General features: G+C 47.8%; 1 long non-coding RNA gene across 1 annotated transcript in view; it reads left to right on the forward strand.

Annotated features, from left to right (window-relative positions):
- LOC125774516 (uncharacterized) overlaps positions 1–19,933 on the forward strand; it is a 45,557-nt gene extending 25,624 nt beyond the window's left edge. The window contains exons 2-3 of the long non-coding RNA XR_007420997.1: positions 7,039–8,270; positions 19,779–19,933. This is a non-coding gene — a long non-coding RNA (uncharacterized LOC125774516). The remainder of the gene's footprint in view (positions 1–7,038; positions 8,271–19,778) is intronic.
- The last annotated feature ends 1,381 nt before the right edge of the window (positions 19,934–21,314 follow it).

A 21,314-nucleotide genomic window follows, 5' to 3' on the forward strand; every position in this document is an offset into this window, starting at 1 on the left:
CTTGGCTAATGTGTCTTGGCTAAAGTGTCTTGGCTAAGGTGTCTCGGCTAAGGTGTCTTGGCTAAAGTGTCTTGGCTAAGGTGTCTTGGCTAATGTGTCTTGGCTAAGGTGTCTTGGCTAAGGTGTCTTGGCTAATGTGTCTCGGCTAAGGTGTCTTGGCTAAGGTGTCTTGGCTAAGGTGTCTTGACTAAGGTGTCTTGGCTAATCTGTCTTGGCTAATGTGTCTCGGCTAAAGTGTCTTGGCTAAGGTGTCTTGGCTAAGGTGTCTTGGCTAAGGTGTCTTGGCTAAGGTGTCTTGGCTAATGTGTCTCGGCTAAGGTGTCTTGGCTAATGTGTCTTGGCTAAGGTGTCTTGGCTAAGGTGTCTTGGCTAAGGTGTCTTGTTTAAGGTGTCTTGGCTAATGTGTCTTGGCTAAGGTGTCTTGGCTAATGTGTCTTGGCTAAAGTGTCTTGGCTAAGGTGTCTTGGCTAACGTATCTCGGCTAAGGTGTCTTGGCTAAGGTGTCTTGGCTAATGTGTCTTGGCTAAGGTGTCTTGGCTAAGGTGTCTCGGCTAAGGTGTCTTGGCTAAGGTGTCTTGGCTAAGGTGTCTTGGCTAAAGTGTCTTGGCTAATCTGTCTAGGCTAATGTGTCTTGGCTAAGGTGTCTTGGCTAATGTGTCTTGGCTAAGGTGTCTTGGCTAAGGTGTCTTGGCTAAGGTGTCTTGGCTAATGTGTCTTGGCTAAGGTGTCTTGGCTAATGTGTCTTGGCTAAAGTGTCTTGGCTAAGGTGTCTTGGCTAATGTGTCTTGGCTAAAGTGTCTTGGCTAAGGTGTCTTGGCTAATGTGTCTCGGCTAAGGTGTCTTGGCTAAAGTGTCTTGGCTAAGGTGTCTTGGCTAATGTGTCTTGGCTAAGGTGTCTTGGCTAATGTGTCTTGGCTAAAGTGTCTTGGCTAAGGTGTCTTGGCTAATGTGTCTCGGCTAAGGTGTCTTGGCTAAAGTGTCTTGGCTAAGGTGTCTTGGCTAATGTGTCTTGGCTAAGGTGTCTTGGCTAATGTGTCTTGGCTAAAGTGTCTTGGCTAAGGTGTCTTGGCTAATGTGTCTCGGCTAAGGTGTCTTGGCTAAGGTGTCTTGGCTAATGTGTCTTGGCTAATGTGTCTCGGCTAAGGTGTCTTGGCTAAGGTGTCTTGGCTAAGGTGTCTTGGCTAATGTGTCTTGGCTAAGGTGTCTTGGCTAATGTGTCTTGGCTAAAGTGTCTTGGCTAAGGTGTCTTGGCTAATGTGTCTCGGCTAAGGTGTCTTGGCTAAGGTGTCTTGGCTAATGTGTCTTGGCTAATGTGTCTCGGCTAAGGTGTCTTGGCTAAGGTGTCTTGGCTAAGGTGTCTTGGCTAATGTGTCTTGGCTAAGGTGTCTTGGCTAATGTGTCTTGGCTAAAGTGTCTTGGCTAAGGTGTCTTGGCTAATGTGTCTCGGCTAATGTGTCTTGGCTAAGGTGTCTTGGCTAATGTGTCTTGGCTAATGTGTCTCGGCTAAGGTGTCTTGGCTAAGGTGTCTTGGCTAAGGTGTCTTGGCTAAGGTGTCTTGGCTAAGGTGTCTTGGCTAATGTGTCTTGGCTAAGGTGTCTTGGCTAAGGTGTCTTGGTTAAGGTGTCTTGGCTAAGGTGTCTTGGCTAATCTGTCTGGGCTAATGTGTCTCGGCTAAAGTGTCTTGGCTAAGGTGTCTTGGCTGAGGTGTTTTGGCTAAGGTGTCTTGGCTAAGGTGTCTTGGCTAAGGTGTCTTGGCTAATGTGTCTCGGCTAAGGTGTCTTGGCTAAGGTGTCTTGGCTAAGGTATCTTGACTAAGGTGTCTTGGCTAATCTGTCTTGGCTAATGTGTCTCGGCTAAAGTGTCTTGGCTAAGGTGTCTTGGCTAAGGTGTCTTGGCTAAGGTGTCTTGGCTAAGGTGTCTTGGCTAATGTGTCTCGGCTAAGGTGTCTTGGCTAATGTGTCTTGGCTAAGGTGTCTTGGCTAAGGTGTCTTGGCTAAGGTGTCTTGTTTAAGGTGTCTTGGCTAATGTGTCTTGGCTAATGTGTCTTGGCTAAGGTGTCTTGGCTAATGTGTCTTGGCTAAAGTGGCTTGGCTAAGGTGTCTTGGCTAATGTGTCTTGGCTAAAGTGTCTTGGCTAAGGTGTCTTGGCTAATGTGTCTCGGCTAAGGTGTCTTGGCTAATGTGTCTCGGCTAAGGTGTCTTGGCTAAGGTGTCTTGGCTAAGGTGTCTTGGCTAATGTGTCTTGGCTAAAGTGTCTTGGCTAAGGTGTCTTGGCTAAGGTGTCTTGGCTAAGGTGTCTTGGCTAATCTGTCTGGGCTAATGTGTCTCGGCTAAAGTGTCTTGGCTAAGGTGTCTTGGCTAAGGTGTCTTGGCTAAGGTGTCTTGGCTAATGTGTCTCGGCTAAGGTGTCTTGGCTAAGGTGTCTTGGCTAAGGTGTCTTGACTAAGGTGTCTTGGCTAATCTGTCTTGGCTAATGTGTCTCGGCTAAAGTGTCTTGGCTAAGGTGTCTTGGCTAAGGTGTCTTGGCTAAGGTGTCTTGGCTAAGGTGTCTTGGCTAAGGTGTCTTGGCTAATGTGTCTCGGCTAAGGTGTCTTGGCTAATGTGTCTTGGCTAAGGTGTCTTGGCTAAGGTGTCTTGGCTAAGGTGTCTTGTTTAAGGTGTCTTGGCTAATGTGTCTCGGCTAAGGTGTCTTGGCTAAGGTGTCTTGGCTAATGTGTCTTGGCTAATGTGTCTTGGCTAATGTGTCTTGGCTAAAGTGTCTTGGCTAAGGTGTCTTGGCTAATGTGTCTCGGCTAATGTGTCTTGGCTAAGGTGTCTTGGCTAATGTGTCTTGGCTAATGTATCTCGGCTAAGGTGTCTTGGCTAAGGTGTCTTGGCTAAGGTGTCTTGGCTAATGTGTCTTGGCTAAGGTGTCTTGGCTAATGTGTCTTGGCTAAGGTGTCTTGGCTAATGTGTCTTGGCTAAAGTGTCTTGGCTAAGGTGTCTTGGCTAATGTGTCTCGGCTAAGGTGTCTTGGCTAAAGTGTCTTGGCTAAGGTGTCTTGGCTAATGTGTCTTGGCTAAGGTGTCTTGGCTAATGTGTCTTGGCTAAGGTGTCTTGGCTAATGTGCCTTGGCTAAGGTGTCTTGGCTAATGTGTCTTGGCTAATGTGTCTTGGCTAAGGTGTCTTGGCTAATGTGTCTTGGCTAAAGTGTCTTGGCTAAGGTGTCTTGGCTAATGTGTCTTGGCTAATGTGTCTTGGCTAATGTGTCTTGGCTAATGTGTCTCGGCTAAGGTGTCTTGGCTAATGTGTCTTGGCTAAGGTGTCTTGGCTAATGTGTCTTGGCTAAGGTGTCTTGGCTAATCTGTCTTGGCTAATGTGTCTTGGCTAAGGTGTCTTGGCTAATGTGTCTTGGCTAAAGTGTCTTGGCTAAGGTGTCTCGGCTAAGGTGTCTTGGCTAAAGTGTCTTGGCTAAGGTGTCTTGGCTAATGTGTCTTGGCTAAGGTGTCTTGGCTAATGTGTCTTGGCTAAGGTGTCTTGGCTAAGGTGTCTTGGCTAAGGTGTCTTGGCTAATGTGTCTTGGCTAAGGTGTCTTGGCTAATGTGTCTTGGCTAAGGTGTCTTGGCTAAGGTGTCTTCGCTAAGGTGTCTTGTTTAAGGTGTCTTGGCTAATGTGTCTTGGCTAAGGTGTCTTGGCTAATGTGTCTCGGCTAAGGTGTCTTGGCTAAGGTGTCTTGGCTAATGTGTCTTGGCTAATGTGTCTCGGCTAAGGTGTCTCGGCTAAGGTGTCTTGGCTAAAGTGTCTTGGCTAATCTGTCTTGGCTAATGTGTCTTGGCTAAGGTGTCTTGGCTAAGGTGTCTTGGCTAATGTGTCTTGGCTAAGGTGTCTTGGCTAAGGTGTCTCGGCTAAGGTGTCTCGGCTAAGGTGTCTTGGCTAAGGTTTCTTGGCTAAGGTGTCTTGGCTAAGGTGTCTTGGCTAATGTGTCTTGGCTAAAGTGTCTTGGCTAAGGTGTCTTGGCTAATGTGTCTCGGCTAAGGTGTCTTGGCTAAAGTGTCTTGGCTAAGGTGTCTTGGCTAATGTGTCTTGGCTAAGGTGTCTTGGCTAATGTGTCTTGGCTAAAGTGTCTTGGCTAAGGTGTCTTGGCTAATGTGTCTTGGCTAAGGTGTCTTGGCTAATGTGTCTTGGCTAAAGTGTCTTGGCTAAGGTGTCTTGGCTAATGTGTCTCGGCTAAGGTGTCTTGGCTAAGGTGTCTTGGCTAATGTGTCTTGGCTAATGTGTCTCGGCTAAGGTGTCTTGGCTAAGGTGTCTTGGCTAAGGTGTCTTGGCTAATGTGTCTTGGCTAAGGTGTCTTGGCTAATGTGTCTTGGCTAAAGTGTCTTGGCTAAGGTGTCTTGGCTAATGTGTCTCGGCTAAGGTGTCTTGGCTAAGGTGTCTTGGCTAATGTGTCTTGGCTAATGTGTCTTGGCTAATGTGTCTTGGCTAATGTGTCTTGGCTAAGGTGTCTTGGCTAATGTGTCTTGGCTAAGGTGTCTTGGCTAAGGTGTCTTGGCTAATGTGTCTTGGCTAATGTGTCTTGGCTAATGTGTCTTGGCTAAGGTGTCTTGGCTAAGGTGTCTTGGCTAAGGTGTCTTGACTAAGGTGTCTTGGCTAAGGTGTCTTGGCTAAGGTGTCTTGGCTAAGGTGTCTTGGCTAAGGTGTCTTGGCTAATGTGTCTCGGCTAAGGTGTCTTGGCTAAGGTGTCTTGGCTAATGTGTCTTGGCTAAAGTGTCTTGGCTACGGTGTCTTGGCTAATGTGTCTCGGCTAAGGTGTCTTGGCTAAGGTGTCTTGGCTAATGTGTCTCGGCTAAGGTGTCTTGGCTAAGGTGTCTTGGCTAATGTGTCTTGGCTAATGTGTGTCGGCTAATGTGTCTCGGCTAATGTGTCTTGGCTAAAGTGTCTTGGCTAAGGTGTCTTGGCTAAGGTGTCTTGTCTAATGTGTCTTGGCTAAAGTGTCTTGGCTAATGTGTCTCGGCTAAGGTGTCTTGGCTAAGGTGTCTTGGCTAATGTGTCTTGGCTAAGGTGTCTTGGCTAATGTGTCTTGGCTAAGGTGTCTTGGCTAAGGTGTCTTGGCTAAGGTGTCTTGGCTAATGTGTCTCGGCTAAGGTGTCTTGGCTAAGGTGTCTTGGCTAATGTGTCTTGGCTAAAGTGTCTTGGCTACGGTGTCTTGGCTAATGTGTCTCGGCTAAGGTGTCTTGGCTAAGGTGTCTTGGCTAATGTGTCTTGGCTAATGTGTCTCGGCTAATGTGTCTTGGCTAAGGTGTCTTGGCTAATGTGTCTTGGCTAAGGTGTCTTGGCTAATGTGTCTTGGCTAAGGTGTCTTGGCTAAGGTGTCTTGGCTAATGTGTCTTGGCTAAGGTGTCTTGGCTAATGTGTCTTGGCTAAGGTGTCTTGGCTAAGGTGTCTTGGCTAAGGTGTCTTGGCTAATGTGTCTCGGCTAAGGTGTCTTGGCTAAGGTGTCTTGGCTAATGTGTCTTGGCTAAAGTGTCTTGGCTACGGTGTCTTGGCTAATGTGTCTCGGCTAAGGTGTCTTGGCTAAGGTGTCTTGGCTAATGTGTCTTGGCTAATGTGTCTCGGCTAATGTGTCTTGGCTAATGTGTCTCGGCTAATGTGTCTTGGCTAAAGTGTCTTGGCTAAGGTGTCTTGGCTAAGGTGTCTTGGCTAAGGTGTCTTGGCTAAGGTGTCTTGGCTAAGGTGTCTTGGCTAAGGTGTCTTGGCTAATGTGTCTTGGCTAAGGTGTCTTGGCTAATGTGTCTCGGCTAAGGTGTCTTGGCTAATGTGTCTCGGCTAAGGTGTCTTGGCTAAGGTGTCTTGGCTAAGGTGTCTCGGCTAATGTGTCTTGGCTTAAGTGTCTTGGCTAAAGTGTCTTGGCTAAGGTGTCTTGGCTAAGGTGTCTTGGCTAATGTGTCTCGGCTAAAGTGTCTTGGCTAAGGTGTCTTGGCTAAGGTGTCTTGGCTAAGGTGTCTTGGCTAAGGTGTCTTGGCTAAGGTGTCTTGGCTAAGGTGTCTTGGCTAAAGTGTCTTGGCTAAGGTGTCTTGGCTAATGTGTCTTGGCTAAAGTGTCTTGGCTAAGGTGTCTTGGCTAAGGTGTCTTGACTAAGGTGTCTTGGCTAAGGTGTCTTGGCTAAGGTGTCTTGGCTAAGGTGTCTTGGCTAAGGTGTCTTGGCTAATGTGTCTTGGCTAAGGTGTCTTGGCTAATGTGTCTCGGCTAAGGTGTCTTGGCTAAGGTGTCTTGGCTAAGGTGTCTTGGCTAAGGTGTCTTGGCTAAGGTGTCTTGGCTAATGTGTCTCGGCTAAGGTGTCTTGGCTAAGGTGTCTTGGCTAATGTGTCTTGGCTAAAGTGTCTTGGCTACGGTGTCTTGGCTAATGTGTCTCGGCTAATGTGTCTTGGCTAAAGTGTCTTGGCTAAGGTGTCTTGGCTAATGTGTCTTGGCTAATGTGTCTTGGCTAAGGTGTCTTGGCTAAGGTGTCTTGGCTAAGGTGTCTTGGCTAAGGTGTCTTGGCTAAGATGTCTTGGCTAATGTGTCTCGGCTAAGGTGTCTTGGCTAAGGTGTCTTGGCTTAGGTGTCTTGGCTAATGTGTCTCGGCTAAGGTGTCTTGGCTAAGGTGTCTTGGCTAATGTGTCTTGGCTAAAGTGTCTTGGCTAATGTGTCTCGGCTAAGGTGTCTTGGCTAAGGTGTCTTGGCTAAGGTGTCTTGGCTAAGGTGTCTTGGCTAAGATGTCTTGGCTAAGGTGTCTTGGCTAAGATGTCTTGGCTAAGGTGTCTTGGCTAATGTGTCTTGGCTAAAGTGTCTTGGCTACGGTGTCTTGGCTAATGTGTCTCGGCTAATGTGTCTTGGCTAAAGTGTCTTGGCTAAGGTGTCTTGGCTAATGTGTCTTGGCTAATGTGTCTTGGCTAAGGTGTCTTGGCTAAGGTGTCTTGGCTAAGGTGTCTTGGCTAAGGTGTCTTGGCTGAGATGTCTTGGCTAAGGTGTCTTGGCTAAGGTGTCTTGGCTAAGGTGTCTTGGCTAAGATGTCTTGGCTAAGGTGTCTTGGCTAATGTGTCTTGGCTTAGGTGTCTTGGCTAATGTGTCTCGGCTAAGGTGTCTTGGCTAAGGTGTCTTGGCTAAGGTGTCTTGGCTAATGTGTCTTGGCTAAGGTGTCTTGGCTAATGTGTCTTGGCTAATGTGTCTTGGCTAAGGTGTCTTGGCTAAGGTGTCTTGGCTAAGGTGTCTTGGCTAAGGTGTCTTGGCTAATGTGTCTTGGCTAAGGTGTCTTGGCTAATGTGTCTCGGCTAAGGTGTCTTGGCTAAGGTGTCTTGGCTTAGGTGTCTTGGCTAATGTGTCTCGGCTAAGGTGTCTTGGCTAAAGTGTCTTGGCTAAGGTGTCTTGGCTAAGGTGTCTTGGCTAAGGTGTCTTGGCTAAGGTGTCTCGGCTAATGTGTCTTGGCTAATGTGTCTTGGCTAAAGTGTCTTGGCTAAGGTGTCTTGGCTAATGTGTCTTGGCTAATGTGTCTTGGCTAATGTGTCTTGGCTTAGGTGTCTTGGCTAATGTGTCTCGGCTAAGGTGTCTTGGCTAAGGTGTCTTGGCTAAGGTGTCTTGGCTAAGGTGTCTTGGCTAATGTGTCTTGGCTAAGGTGTCTTGGCTAATGTGTCTCGGCTAAGGTGTCTTGGCTAAGGTGTCTTGGCTTAGGTGTCTTGGCTAATGTGTCTCGGCTAAGGTGTCTTGGCTAAAGTGTCTTGGCTAAGGTGTCTTGGCTAAGGTGTCTTGGCTAAGGTGTCTTGGCTAAGGTGTCTCGGCTAATGTGTCTTGGCTAATGTGTCTTGGCTAAAGTGTCTTGGCTAAGGTGTCTTGGCTAATGTGTCTTGGCTAATGTGTCTTGGCTAAGGTGTCTTGGCTAAGGTGTCTTGGCTAAGGTGTCTTGGCTAAGGTGTCTTGGCTAAGATGTCTTGGCTAAGGTGTCTTGGCTAATGTGTCTTGGCTAATGTGTCTTGGCTAAGGTGTCTTGGCTAATGTGTCTTGGCTAAGGTGTCTTGGCTAAGGTGTCTTGGCTAAGGTGTCTTGGCTAATGTGTCTCGGCTAAGGTGTCTTGGCTAAGGTGTCTTGGCTAAGGTGTCTTGGTTAAGGTGTCTTGGCTAAGTTGTCTTGGCTAATGTGTCTTGGCTAATGTGTCTTGGCTAATGTGTCTTGGCTAAGGTGTCTTGGCTAAGGTGTCTTGGCTAAGGTGTCTTGGCTAAGGTGTCTTGGCTAAGGTGTCTTGGCTAAGGTGTCTTGTCTAATGTGTCTTGGCTAAAGTGTCTTGGCTAATGTGTCTCGGCTAAGGTGTCTTGGCTAAGGTGTCTTGGCTAATGTGTCTTGGCTAAGGTGTCTTGGCTAATGTGTCTTGGCTAAGGTGTCTTGGCTAAGGTGTCTTGGCTAAGGTGTCTTGGCTAATGTGTCTCGGCTAAGGTGTCTTGGCTAAGGTGTCTTGGCTAATGTGTCTTGGCTAAAGTGTCTTGGCTACGGTGTCTTGGCTAATGTGTCTCGGCTAAGGTGTCTTGGCTAAGGTGTCTTGGCTAATGTGTCTTGGCTAATGTGTCTCGGCTAATGTGTCTTGGCTAAGGTGTCTTGGCTAATGTGTCTTGGCTAAGGTGTCTTGGCTAATGTGTCTTGGCTAAGGTGTCTTGGCTAAGGTGTCTTGGCTAATGTGTCTTGGCTAAGGTGTCTTGGCTAATGTGTCTTGGCTAAGGTGTCTTGGCTAAGGTGTCTTGGCTAAGGTGTCTTGGCTAATGTGTCTCGGCTAAGGTGTCTTGGCTAAGGTGTCTTGGCTAATGTGTCTTGGCTAAAGTGTCTTGGCTACGGTGTCTTGGCTAATGTGTCTCGGCTAAGGTGTCTTGGCTAAGGTGTCTTGGCTAATGTGTCTTGGCTAATGTGTCTCGGCTAATGTGTCTTGGCTAATGTGTCTCGGCTAATGTGTCTTGGCTAAAGTGTCTTGGCTAAGGTGTCTTGGCTAAGGTGTCTTGGCTAAGGTGTCTTGGCTAAGGTGTCTTGGCTAAGGTGTCTTGGCTAATGTGTCTTGGCTAAGGTGTCTTGGCTAATGTGTCTCGGCTAAGGTGTCTTGGCTAATGTGTCTCGGCTAAGGTGTCTTGGCTAAGGTGTCTTGGCTAAGGTGTCTCGGCTAATGTGTCTTGGCTTAAGTGTCTTGGCTAAAGTGTCTTGGCTAAGGTGTCTTGGCTAAGGTGTCTTGGCTAATGTGTCTCGGCTAAAGTGTCTTGGCTAAGGTGTCTTGGCTAAGGTGTCTTGGCTAAGGTGTCTTGACTAAGGTGTCTTGGCTAAGGTGTCTTGGCTAAGGTGTCTTGGCTAAGGTGTCTTGGCTAAGGTGTCTTGGCTAATGTGTCTTGGCTAAGGTGTCTTGGCTAATGTGTCTCGGCTAAGGTGTCTTGGCTAAGGTGTCTTGGCTAAGGTGTCTTGGCTAAGGTGTCTTGGCTAATGTGTCTCGGCTAAGGTGTCTTGGCTAAGGTGTCTTGGCTAATGTGTCTTGGCTAAAGTGTCTTGGCTACGGTGTCTTGGCTAATGTGTCTCGGCTAATGTGTCTTGGCTAAAGTGTCTTGGCTAAGGTGTCTTGGCTAATGTGTCTTGGCTAATGTGTCTTGGCTAAGGTGTCTTGGCTAAGGAGTCTTGGCTAAGGTGTCTTGGCTAAGGTGTCTTGGCTAAGATGTCTTGGCTAAGGTGTCTTGGCTAATGTGTCTTGGCTTAGGTGTCTTGGCTAATGTGTCTCGGCTAAGGTGTCTTGGCTAAGGTGTCTTGGCTAATGTGTCTTGGCTAAAGTGTCTTGGCTAATGTGTCTCGGCTAAGGTGTCTTGGCTAAGGTGTCTTGGCTAAGGTGTCTTGGCTAAGGTGTCTTGGCTAAGATGTCTTGGCTAAGGTGTCTTGGCTAAGATGTCTTGGCTAAGGTGTCTTGGCTAATGTGTCTTGGCTAAAGTGTCTTGGCTACGGTGTCTTGGCTAATGTGTCTCGGCTAATGTGTCTTGGCTAAAGTGTCTTGGCTAATGTGTCTTGGCTAAAGTGTCTTGGCTAAGGTGTCTTGGCTAATGTGTCTCGGCTAAGGTGTCTTGGCTAAGGTGTCTTGGCTAATGTGTCTTGGCTAAGGTGTCTTGGCTAAGGTGTCTTGGCTAAGGTGTCTTGGCTAAGGTGTCTTGGCTGAGATGTCTTGGCTAAGGTGTCTTGGCTAAGGTGTCTTGGCTAAGGTGTCTTGGCTAAGATGTCTTGGCTAAGGTGTCTTGGCTAATGTGTCTTGGCTTAGGTGTCTTGGCTAATGTGTCTCGGCTAAGGTGTCTTGGCTAATGTGTCTTGGCTAAGGTGTCTTGGCTAATGTGTCTTGGCTAAGGTGTCTTGGCTAATGTGTCTTGGCTAATGTGTCTTGGCTAAGGTGTCTTGGCTAAGGTGTCTTGGCTAAGGTGTCTTGGCTAATGTGTCTTGGCTAAGGTGTCTTGGCTAATGTGTCTCGGCTAAGGTGTCTTGGCTAAGGTGTCTTGGCTTAGGTGTCTTGGCTAATGTGTCTCGGCTAAGGTGTCTTGGCTAAAGTGTCTTGGCTAAGGTGTCTTGGCTAAGGTGTCTTGGCTAAGGTGTCTTGGCTAAGGTGTCTCGGCTAATGTGTCTTGGCTAATGTGTCTTGGCTAAAGTGTCTTGGCTAAGGTGTCTTGGCTAATGTGTCTTGGCTAATGTGTCTTGGCTAATGTGTCTTGGCTTAGGTGTCTTGGCTAATGTGTCTCGGCTAAGGTGTCTTGGCTAAGGTGTCTTGGCTAAGGTGTCTTGGCTAAGGTGTCTTGGCTAATGTGTCTTGGCTAAGGTGTCTTGGCTAATGTGTCTCGGCTAAGGTGTCTTGGCTAAGGTGTCTTGGCTTAGGTGTCTTGGCTAATGTGTCTCGGCTAAGGTGTCTTGGCTAAAGTGTCTTGGCTAAGGTGTCTTGGCTAAGGTGTCTTGGCTAAGGTGTCTTGGCTAAGGTGTCTCGGCTAATGTGTCTTGGCTAATGTGTCTTGGCTAAAGTGTCTTGGCTAAGGTGTCTTGGCTAATGTGTCTTGGCTAATGTGTCTTGGCTAAGGTGTCTTGGCTAAGGTGTCTTGGCTAAGGTGTCTTGGCTAAGGTGTCTTGGCTAAGATGTCTTGGCTAAGGTGTCTTGGCTAATGTGTCTTGGCTAATGTGTCTTGGCTAAGGTGTCTTGGCTAATGTGTCTTGGCTAAGGTGTCTTGGCTAAGGTGTCTTGGCTAAGGTGTCTTGGCTAATGTGTCTCGGCTAAGGTGTCTTGGCTAAGGTGTCTTGGCTAAGGTGTCTTGGTTAAGGTGTCTTGGCTAAGTTGTCTTGGCTAATGTGTCTTGGCTAATGTGTCTTGGCTAATGTGTCTTGGCTAAGGTGTCTTGGCTAAGGTGTCTTGGCTAAGGTGTCTTGGCTAAGGTGTCTTGGCTAAGGTGTCTTGGCTAATGTGTCTTGGCTAAGGTGTCTTGGCTAATGTGTCTTGGCTAATGTGTCTTGGCTAAGGTGTCTTGGCTAAAGTGTCTTGGCTAAGGTGTCTTGGCTAATGTGTCTTGGCTAATGTGTCTTGGCTAAGGTGTCTTGGCTAAGGTGTCTTGGCTAAGGTGTCTTGGCTAAGGTGTCTTGGCTAAGATGTCTTGGCTAAGGTGTCTTGGCTAATGTGTCTTGGCTTAGGTGTCTTGGCTAATGTGTCTCGGCTAAGGTGTCTTGGCTAAGGTGTCTTGGCTAATGTGTCTTGGCTAAGGTGTCTTGGTTAAGGTGTCTTGGCTAAGTTGTCTTGGCTAATGTGTCTTGGCTAAGGTGTCTTGGCTAATGTGTCTCGGCTAAGGTGTCTTGGCTAATGTGTCTCGGCTAAGGTGTCTTGGCTAAGGTGTCTTGGCTAAGGTGTCTTGGCTAAGGTGTCTTGGCTAAGGTGTCTTGGCTAATGTGTCTTGGCTAAGGTGTCTTGGCTAATGTGTCTCGGCTAAGGTGTCTTGGCTAAGGTGTCTTGGCTTAGGTGTCTTGGCTAATGTGTCTCGGCTAAGGTGTCTTGGCTAAAGTGTCTTGGCTAAGGTGTCTTGGCTAAGGTGTCTTGGCTAAGGTGTCTTGGCTAAGGTGTCTCGGCTAATGTGTCTTGGCTAATGTGTCTTGGCTAAAGTGTCTTGGCTAAGGTGTCTTGGCTAATGTGTCTTGGCTAATGTGTCTTGGCTAAGGTGTCTTGGCTAAGGTGTCTTGGCTAAGGTGTCTTGGCTAAGGTGTCTTGGCTAAGGTGTCTTGGCTAAGGTGTCTTGGCTAAGGTGTCTTGGCTAAAGTGTCTTGGCTAATGTGTCTCGGCTAAGGTGTCTTGGCTAATGTGTCTTGGCTAATGTGTCTTGGCTAATGTGTCTTGGCTAAGGTGTCTTGGCTAATGTGTCTTGGCTAAGGTGTCTTGGCTAAGGTGTCTTGGCTAAGGTGTCTTGGCTAATGTGTCTTGGCTAAGGTGTCTTGGCTAATGTGTCTTGGCTAATGTGTCTTGGCTAAGGTGTCTTGGCTAAAGTGTCTTGGCTAAGGTGTCTTGGCTAATGTGTCTTGGCTAATGTGTCTTGGCTAAGGTGTCTAGGCTAAGGTGTCTTGGCTAAGGTGTCTTGGCTAAGGTGTCTTGGCTAAGATGTCTTGGCTAAGGTGTCTTGGCTAATGTGTCTTGGCTTAGGTGTCTTGGCTAATGTGTCTCGGCTAAGGTGTCTTGGCTAAGGTGTCTTGGCTAATGTGTCTTGGCTAAAGTGTCTTGGCTAATGTGTCTCGGCTAAGGTGTCTTGGCTGATGTGTCTCGGCTAAGGTGTCTTGGCTAATGTGTCTTGGCTAAGGTGTCTTGGCTAAGGTGTCTTGGCTAAGGTGTCTTGGCTAAGGTGTCTTGGCTAATGTGTCTTGGCTAAGGTGTCTTGGCTAATGTGTCTTGGCTAAGGTGTCTTGGCTAAGGTGTCTTGGCTAATGTGTCTTGGCTAAGGTGTCTTGGCTAATGTGTCTTGGCTAAGGTGTCTTGGCTAAGGTGTCTTGGCTAAGGTGTCTTGGCTAATGTGTCTCGGCTAAGGTGTCTTGGCTAAGGTGTCTTGGCTAATGTGTCTTGGCTAAAGTGTCTTGGCTACGGTGTCTTGGCTAATGTGTCTCGGCTAAGGTGTCTTGGCTAAGGTGTCTTGGCTAATGTGTCTTGGCTAATGTGTCTCGGCTAATGTGTCTTGGCTAATGTGTCTCGGCTAATGTGTCTTGGCTAAAGTGTCTTGGCTAAGGTGTCTTGGCTAAGGTGTCTTGGCTAAGGTGTCTTGGCTAAGGTGTCTTGGCTAAGGTGTCTTGGCTAATGTGTCTTGGCTAAGGTGTCTTGGCTAATGTGTCTCGGCTAAGGTGTCTTGGCTAAGGTGTCTTGGCTAAGGTGTCTTGGCTAAGGTGTCTTGGCTAATGTGTCTTGGCTAATGTGTCTTGGCTAAGGTGTCTTGGCTAAAGTGTCTTGGCTAAGGTGTCTTGGCTAAGGTGTCTTGGCTAATGTGTCTTGGCTAATGTGTCTCGGCTAATGTGTCTCGGCTAATGTGTCTTGGCTAAAGTGTCTTGGCTAATGTGTCTCGGCTAAAGTGTCTTGGCTAAGGTGTCTTGGCTAAGGTGTCTTGGCTAAGGTGTCTTGGCTAAGGTGTCTTGGCTAAGGTGTCTTGGCTAAAGTGTCTTGGCTAAGGTGTCTTGGCTAAGGTGTCTTGGCTAAGGTGTCTTGGCTAAGGTGTCTTGGCTAAGGTGTCTTGGCTAATGTGTCTTGGCTAAGGTGTCTTGGCTAATGTGTCTTGGCTAAGGTGTCTTGGCTAAGGTGTCTTGGCTAAGGTGTCGTGGCTAATGTGTCTCGGCCAAGGTGTCTTGGCTAAGGTGTCTTGGCTAATGTGTCTTGGCTAAAGTGTCTTGGCTAAGGTGTCTTGGCTAAGGTGTCTTGGCTAATGTGTCTTGGCTAATGTGTCTTGGCTAAGGTGTCTTGGCTAAGGTGTCTTGGCTAATGTGTCTTGGCTAAGGTGTCTTGGCTAATGTGTCTTGGCTAATGTGTCTTGGCTAATGTGTCTTGGCTAAAGTGTCTTGGCTAATGTGTCTCGGCTAAGGTGTCTTGGCTGATGTGTCTCGGCTAAGGTGTCTTGGCTAATGTGTCTTGGCTAAGGTGTCTTGGCTAAGGTGTCTTGGCTAAGGTGTCTTGGCTAATGTGTCTTGGCTAAGGTGTCTTGGCTAATGTGTCTTGGCTAAGGTGTCTTGGCTAAGGTGTCTTGGCTAATGTGTCTTGGCTAAGGTGTCTTGGCTAATGTGTCTTGGCTAAGGTGTCTTGGCTAAGGTGTCTTGGCTAAGGTGTCTTGGCTAATGTGTCTTGGCTAATGTGTCTTGGCTAAGGTGTCTTGGCTAAGTTGTCTTGGCTAATGTGTCTTGGCTAAGGTGTCTTGGCTAATGTGTCTTGGCTAATGTGTCTTGGCTAATGTGTCTTGGCTAAAGTGTCTTGGCTAATGTGTCTCGGCTAAGGTGTCTTGGCTGATGTGTCTCGGCTAAGGTGTCTTGGCTAATGTGTCTTGGCTAAGGTGTCTTGGCTAAGGTGTCTTGGCTAATGTGTCTTGGCTAAGGTGTCTTGGCTAAGGTGTCTTGGCTAATGTGTCTTGGCTAAGGTGTCTTGGCTAATGTGTCTTGGCTAAGGTGTCTTGGCTAAGGTGTCTTGGCTAAGGTGTCTTGGCTAATGTGTCTCGGCTAAGGTGTCTTGGCTAAGGTGTCTTGGCTAATGTGTCTTGGCTAAAGTGTCTTGGCTACGGTGTCTTGGCTAATGTGTCTCGGCTAAGGTGTCTTGGCTAAGGTGTCTTGGCTAATGTGTCTTGGCTAATGTGTCTCGGCTAATGTGTCTTGGCTAATGTGTCTCGGCTAATGTGTCTTGGCTAAGGTGTCTTGGCTAAGGTGTCTTGGCTAAGGTGTCTTGGCTAATGTGTCTCGGCTAAGGTGTCTTGGCTAAGGTGTCTTGGCTAAGGTGTCTTGGCTAATGTGTCTCGGCTAAGGTGTCTTGGCTAAGGTGTCTTGGCTAAGGTGTCTTGGCTAAGGTGTCTTGGCTAAGGTGTCTTGGCTAAGGTGTCTTGGCTAATGTGTCTTGGCTAAGGTGTCTTGGCTAATGTGTCTCGGCTAAGGTGTCTTGGCTAAGGTGTCTTGGCTAAGGTGTCTTGGCTAAGGTGTCTTGGCTAAGGTGTCTTGGCTAATGTGTCTCGGCTAAGGTGTCTTGGCTAAGGTGTCTTGGCTAATGTGTCTTGGCTAAAGTGTCTTGGCTACGGTGTCTTGGCTAATGTGTCTCGGCTAATGTGTCTTGGCTAAAGTGTCTTGGCTAAGGTGTCTTGGCTAATGTGTCTTGGCTAATGTGTCTTGGCTAAGGTGTCTTGGCTAAGGTGTCTTGGCTAAGGTGTCTTGGCTAAGGTGTCTTGGCTAAGATGTCTTGGCTAAGGTGTCTTGGCTAATGTGTCTTGGCTTAGGTGTCTTGGCTAATGTGTCTCGGCTAAGGTGTCTTGGCTAAGGTGTCTTGGCTAATGTGTCTTGGCTAAAGTGTCTTGGCTAATGTGTCTCGGCTAAGGTGTCTTGGCTAAGGTGTCTTGGCTAAGGTGTCTTGGCTAAGGTGTCTTGGCTAAGATGTCTTGGCTAAGGTGTCTTGGCTAAGATGTCTTGGCTAAGGTGTCTTGGCTAATGTGTCTTGGCTAAAGTGTCTTGGCTACGGTGTCTTGGCTAATGTGTCTCGGCTAATGTGTCTTGGCTAAAGTGTCTTGGCTAAGGTGTCTTGGCTAATGTGTCTTGGCTAAGGTGTCTTGGCTAATGTGTCTTGGCTAATGTGTCTTGGCTAAGGTGTCTTGGCTAAGGTGTCTTGGCTAAGGTGTCTTGGCTAAGGTGTCTTGGCTAATGTGTCTTGGCTAAGGTGTCTTGGCTAATGTGTCTTGGCTACGGTGTCTTGGCTAATGTGTCTCGGCTAAGGTGTCTTGGCTAAGGTGTCTTGGCTAATGTGTCTTGGCTAATGTGTCTTGGCTGATGTGTCTCGGCTAAGGTGTCTTGGCTAATGTGTCTTGGCTAAGGTGTCTTGGCTAAGGTGTCTTGGCTAATGTGTCTTGGCTAAGGTGTCTTGGCTAAGGTGTCTTGGCTAATGTGTCTTGGCTAAGGTGTCTTGGCTAATGTGTCTTGGCTAAGGTGTCTTGGCTAAGGTGTCTTGGCTAAGGTGTCTTGGCTAATGTGTCTCGGCTAAGGTGTCTTGGCTAAGGTGTCTTGGCTAATGTGTCTTGGCTAAAGTGTCTTGGCTACGGTGTCTTGGCTAATGTGTCTCGGCTAAGGTGTCTTGGCTAAGGTGTCTTGGCTAATGTGTCTTGGCTAATGTGTCTCGGCTAATGTGTCTTGGCTAATGTGTCTCGGCTAATGTGTCTTGGCTAAGGTGTCTTGGCTAAGGTGTCTTGGCTAAGGTGTCTTGGCTAATGTGTCTCGGCTAAGGTGTCTTGGCTAAGGTGTCTTGGCTAAGGTGTCTTGGCTAATGTGTCTCGGCTAAGGTGTCTTGGCTAAGGTGTCTTGGCTAAGGTGTCTTGGCTAAGGTGTCTTGGCTAAGGTGTCTTGGCTAAGGTGTCTTGGCTAATGTGTCTTGGCTAAGGTGTCTTGGCTAATGTGTCTCGGCTAAGGTGTCTTGGCTAAGGTGTCTTGGCTAAGGTGTCTTGGCTAAGGTGTCTTGGCTAAGGTGTCTTGGCTAATGTGTCTCGGCTAAGGTGTCTTGGCTAAGGTGTCTTGGCTAATGTGTCTTGGCTAAAGTGTCTTGGCTACGGTGTCTTGGCTAATGTGTCTCGGCTAATGTGTCTTGGCTAAAGTGTCTTGGCTAAGGTGTCTTGGCTAATGTGTCTTGGCTAATGTGTCTTGGCTAAGGTGTCTTGGCTAAGGTGTCTTGGCTAAGGTGTCTTGGCTAAGGTGTCTTGGCTAAGATGTCTTGGCTAAGGTGTCTTGGCTAATGTGTCTTGGCTTAGGTGTCTTGGCTAATGTGTCTCGGCTAAGGTGTCTTGGCTAAGGTGTCTTGGCTAATGTGTCTTGGCTAAAGTGTCTTGGCTAATGTGTCTCGGCTAAGGTGTCTTGGCTAAGGTGTCTTGGCTAAGGTGTCTTGGCTAAGGTGTCTTGGCTAAGATGTCTTGGCTAAGGTGTCTTGGCTAAGATGTCTTGGCTAAGGTGTCTTGGCTAATGTGTCTTGGCTAAAGTGTCTTGGCTACGGTGTCTTGGCTAATGTGTCTCGGCTAATGTGTCTTGGCTAAAGTGTCTTGGCTAAGGTGTCTTGGCTAATGTGTCTCGGCTAAGGTGTCTTGGCTAAGGTGTCTTGGCTAAGGTGTCTTGGCTAAGGTGTCTTGGCTAAGATGTCTTGGCTAAGGTGTCTTGGCTAAGATGTCTTGGCTAAGGTGTCTTGGCTAATGTGTCTTGGCTAAAGTGTCTTGGCTACGGTGTCTTGGCTAATGTGTCTCGGCTAATGTGTCTTGGCTAAAGTGTCTTGGCTAAGGTGTCTTGGCTAATGTGTCTTGGCTAAGGTGTCTTGGCTAATGTGTCTTGGCTAATGTGTCTTGGCTAAGGTGTCTTGGCTAAGGTGTCTTGGCTAAGGTGTCTTGGCTAAGGTGTCTTGGCTAATGTGTCTTGGCTAAGGTGTCTTGGCTAAAGTGTCTTGGCTACGGTGTCTTGGCTAATGTGTCTCGGCTAAGGTGTCTTGGCTAAGGTGTCTTGGCTAATGTGTCTTGGCTAATGTGTCTCGGCTAATGTGTCTTGGCTAATGTGTCTCGGCTAATGTGTCTTGGCTAAGGTGTCTTGGCTAAGGTGTCTTGGCTAAGGTGTCTTGGCTAATGTGTCTCGGCTAAGGTGTCTTGGCTAAGGTGTCTTGGCTAAGGTGTCTTGGCTAATGTGTCTCGGCTAAGGTGTCTTGGCTAAGGTGTCTTGGCTAAGGTGTCTTGGCTAAGGTGTCTTGGCTAAGGTGTCTTGGCTAAGGTGTCTTGGCTAATGTGTCTTGGCTAAGGTGTCTTGGCTAATGTGTCTCGGCTAAGGTGTCTTGGCTAAGGTGTCTTGGCTAAGGTGTCTTGGCTAAGGTGTCTTGGCTAAGGTGTCTTGGCTAATGTGTCTCGGCTAAGGTGTCTTGGCTAAGGTGTCTTGGCTAATGTGTCTTGGCTAAAGTGTCTTGGCTACGGTGTCTTGGCTAATGTGTCTCGGCTAATGTGTCTTGGCTAAAGTGTCTTGGCTAAGGTGTCTTGGCTAATGTGTCTTGGCTAATGTGTCTTGGCTAAGGTGTCTTGGCTAAGGTGTCTTGGCTAAGGTGTCTTGGCTAAGGTGTCTTGGCTAAGATGTCTTGGCTAAGGTGTCTTGGCTAATGTGTCTTGGCTTAGGTGTCTTGGCTAATGTGTCTCGGCTAAGGTGTCTTGGCTAAGGTGTCTTGGCTAATGTGTCTTGGCTAAAGTGTCTTGGCTAATGTGTCTCGGCTAAGGTGTCTTGGCTAAGGTGTCTTGGCTAAGGTGTCTTGGCTAAGGTGTCTTGGCTAAGATGTCTTGGCTAAGGTGTCTTGGCTAAGGTGTCTTGGCTAAGGTGTCTTGGCTAATGTGTCTTGGCTAAAGTGTCTTGGCTACGGTGTCTTGGCTAATGTGTCTCGGCTAATGTGTCTTGGCTAAAGTGTCTTGGCTAAGGTGTCTTGGCTAATGTGTCTTGGCTAAGGTGTCTTGGCTAATGTGTCTTGGCTAATGTGTCTTGGCTAAGGTGTCTTGGCTAAGGTGTCTTGGCTAAGGTGTCTTGGCTAAGGTGTCTTGGCTAATGTGTCTTGGCTAAGGTGTCTTGGCTAATGTGTCTCGGCTAAGGTGTCTTGGCTAAGGTGTCTTGGCTTAGGTGTCTTGGCTAATGTGTCTCGGCTAAGGTGTCTTGGCTAAAGTGTCTTGGCTAAGGTGTCTTGGCTAAGGTGTCTTGGCTAAGGTGTCTTGGCTAAGGTGTCTCGGCTAATGTGTCTTGGCTAAAGTGTCTTGGCTAAGGTGTCTTGGCTAATGTGTCTTGGCTAATGTGTCTTGGCTAATGTGTCTTGGCTTAGGTGTCTTGGCTAATGTGTCTCGGCTTAGGTGTCTTGGCTAATGTGTCTCGGCTAAGGTGTCTTGGCTAAGGTGTCTTGGCTAAGGTGTCTTGGCTAATGTGTCTTGGCTAAGGTGTCTTGGCTAATGTGTCTCGGCTAAGGTGTCTTGGCTAAGGTGTCTTGGCTTAGGTGTCTTGGCTAATGTGTCTCGGCTAAGGTGTCTTGGCTAAAGTGTCTTGGCTAAGGTGTCTTGGCTAAGGTGTCTTGGCTAAGGTGTCTCGGCTAATGTGTCTTGGCTAATGTGTCTTGGCTAAAGTGTCTTGGCTAAGGTGTCTTGGCTAATGTGTCTTGGCTAATGTGTCTTGGCTAAGGTGTCTTGGCTAAGGTGTCTTGGCTAAGGTGTCTTGGCTAAGGTGTCTTGGCTAAGATGTCTTGGCTAAGGTGTCTTGGCTAATGTGTCTTGGCTAATGTGTCTTGGCTAAGGTGTCTTGGCTAATGTGTCTTGGCTAAGGTGTCTTGGCTAAGGTGTCTTGGCTAAGGTGTCTTGGCTAATGTGTCTCGGCTAAGGTGTCTTGGCTAAGGTGTCTTGGCTAAGGTGTCTTGGTTAAGGTGTCTTGGCTAAGTTGTCTTGGCTAATGTGTCTTGGCTAATGTGTCTTGGCTAAGGTGTCTTGGCTAAGGTGTCTTGGCTAAGGTGTCTTGGCTAAGGTGTCTTGGCTAAGGTGTCTTGGCTAATGTGTCTTGGTTAAGGTGTCTTGGCTAATGTGTCTTGGCTAATGTGTCTTGGCTAAGGTGTCTTGGCTAAAGTGTCTTGGCTAAGGTGTCTTGGCTAATGTGTCTTGGCTAATGTGTCTTGGCTAAGGTGTCTTGGCTAAGGTGTCTTGGCTAAGGTGTCTTGGCTAAGGTGTCTTGGCTAAGATGTCTTGGCTAAGGTGTCTTGGCTAATGTGTCTTGGCTTAGGTGTCTTGGCTAATGTGTCTCGGCTAAGGTGTCTTGGCTAAGGTGTCTTGGCTAATGTGTCTTGGCTAAGGTGTCTTGGTTAAGGTGTCTTGGCTAAGTTGTCTTGGCTAATGTGTCTTGGCTAAGGTGTCTTGGCTAATGTGTCTCGGCTAAGGTGTCTTGGCTAATGTGTCTCGGCTAAGGTGTCTTGGCTAAGGTGTCTTGGCTAAGGTGTCTTGGCTAAGGTGTCTTGGCTAAGGTGTCTTGGCTAATGTGTCTTGGCTAAGGTGTCTTGGCTAATGTGTCTCGGCTAAGGTGTCTTGGCTAAGGTGTCTTGGCTTAGGTGTCTTGGCTAATGTGTCTCGGCTAAGGTGTCTTGGCTAAAGTGTCTTGGCTAAGGTGTCTTGGCTAAGGTGTCTTGGCTAAGGTGTCTTGGCTAAGGTGTCTCGGCTAATGTGTCTTGGCTAATGTGTCTTGGCTAAAGTGTCTTGGCTAAGGTGTCTTGGCTAATGTGTCTTGGCTAATGTGTCTTGGCTAAGGTGTCTTGGCTAAGGTGTCTTGGCTAAGGTGTCTTGGCTAAGGTGTCTTGGCTAAGGTGTCTTGGCTAAGGTGTCTTGGCTAATGTGTCTTGGCTAAAGTGTCTTGGCTAATGTGTCTCGGCTAAGGTGTCTTGGCTGATGTGTCTCGGCTAAGGTGTCTTGGCTAATGTGTCTTGGCTAAGGTGTCTTGGCTAAGGTGTCTTGGCTAAGGTGTCTTGGCTAATGTGTCTTGGCTAAGGTGTCTTGGCTAATGTGTCTTGGCTAAGGTGTCTTGGCTAAGGTGTCTTGGCTAATGTGTCTTGGCTAAGGTGTCTTGGCTAATGTGTCTTGGCTAAGGTGTCTTGGCTAAGGTGTCTTGGCTAAGGTGTCTTGGCTAATGTGTCTCGGCTAAGGTGTCTTGGCTAAGGTGTCTTGGCTAATGTGTCTTGGCTAAAGTGTCTTGGCTACGGTGTCTTGGCTAATGTGTCTCGGCTAAGGTGTCTTGGCTAAGGTGTCTTGGCTAATGTGTCTTGGCTAATGTGTCTCGGCTAATGTGTCTTGGCTAATGTGTCTCGGCTAATGTGTCTTGGCTAAAGTGTCTTGGCTAAAGTGTCTTGGCTAATGTGTCTTGGCTAAGGTGTCTTGGCTAAGGTGTCTTGGCTAAGGTGTCTTGGCTAATGTGTCTCGGCTAAGGTGTCTTGGCTAAGGTGTCTTGGCTAAGGTGTCTTGGTTAAGGTGTCTTGGCTAAGTTGTCTTGGCTAATGTGTCTTGGCTAATGTGTCTTGGCTAAGGTGTCTTGGCTAAGGTGTCTTGGCTAAGGTGTCTTGGC

Source organism: Anopheles funestus, unplaced genomic scaffold (genome assembly GCF_943734845.2).
Source record: "Anopheles funestus unplaced genomic scaffold, idAnoFuneDA-416_04 scaffold_16_ctg1, whole genome shotgun sequence".
In the NCBI taxonomy this organism is placed as follows: domain Eukaryota; kingdom Metazoa; phylum Arthropoda; class Insecta; order Diptera; family Culicidae; genus Anopheles; species Anopheles funestus.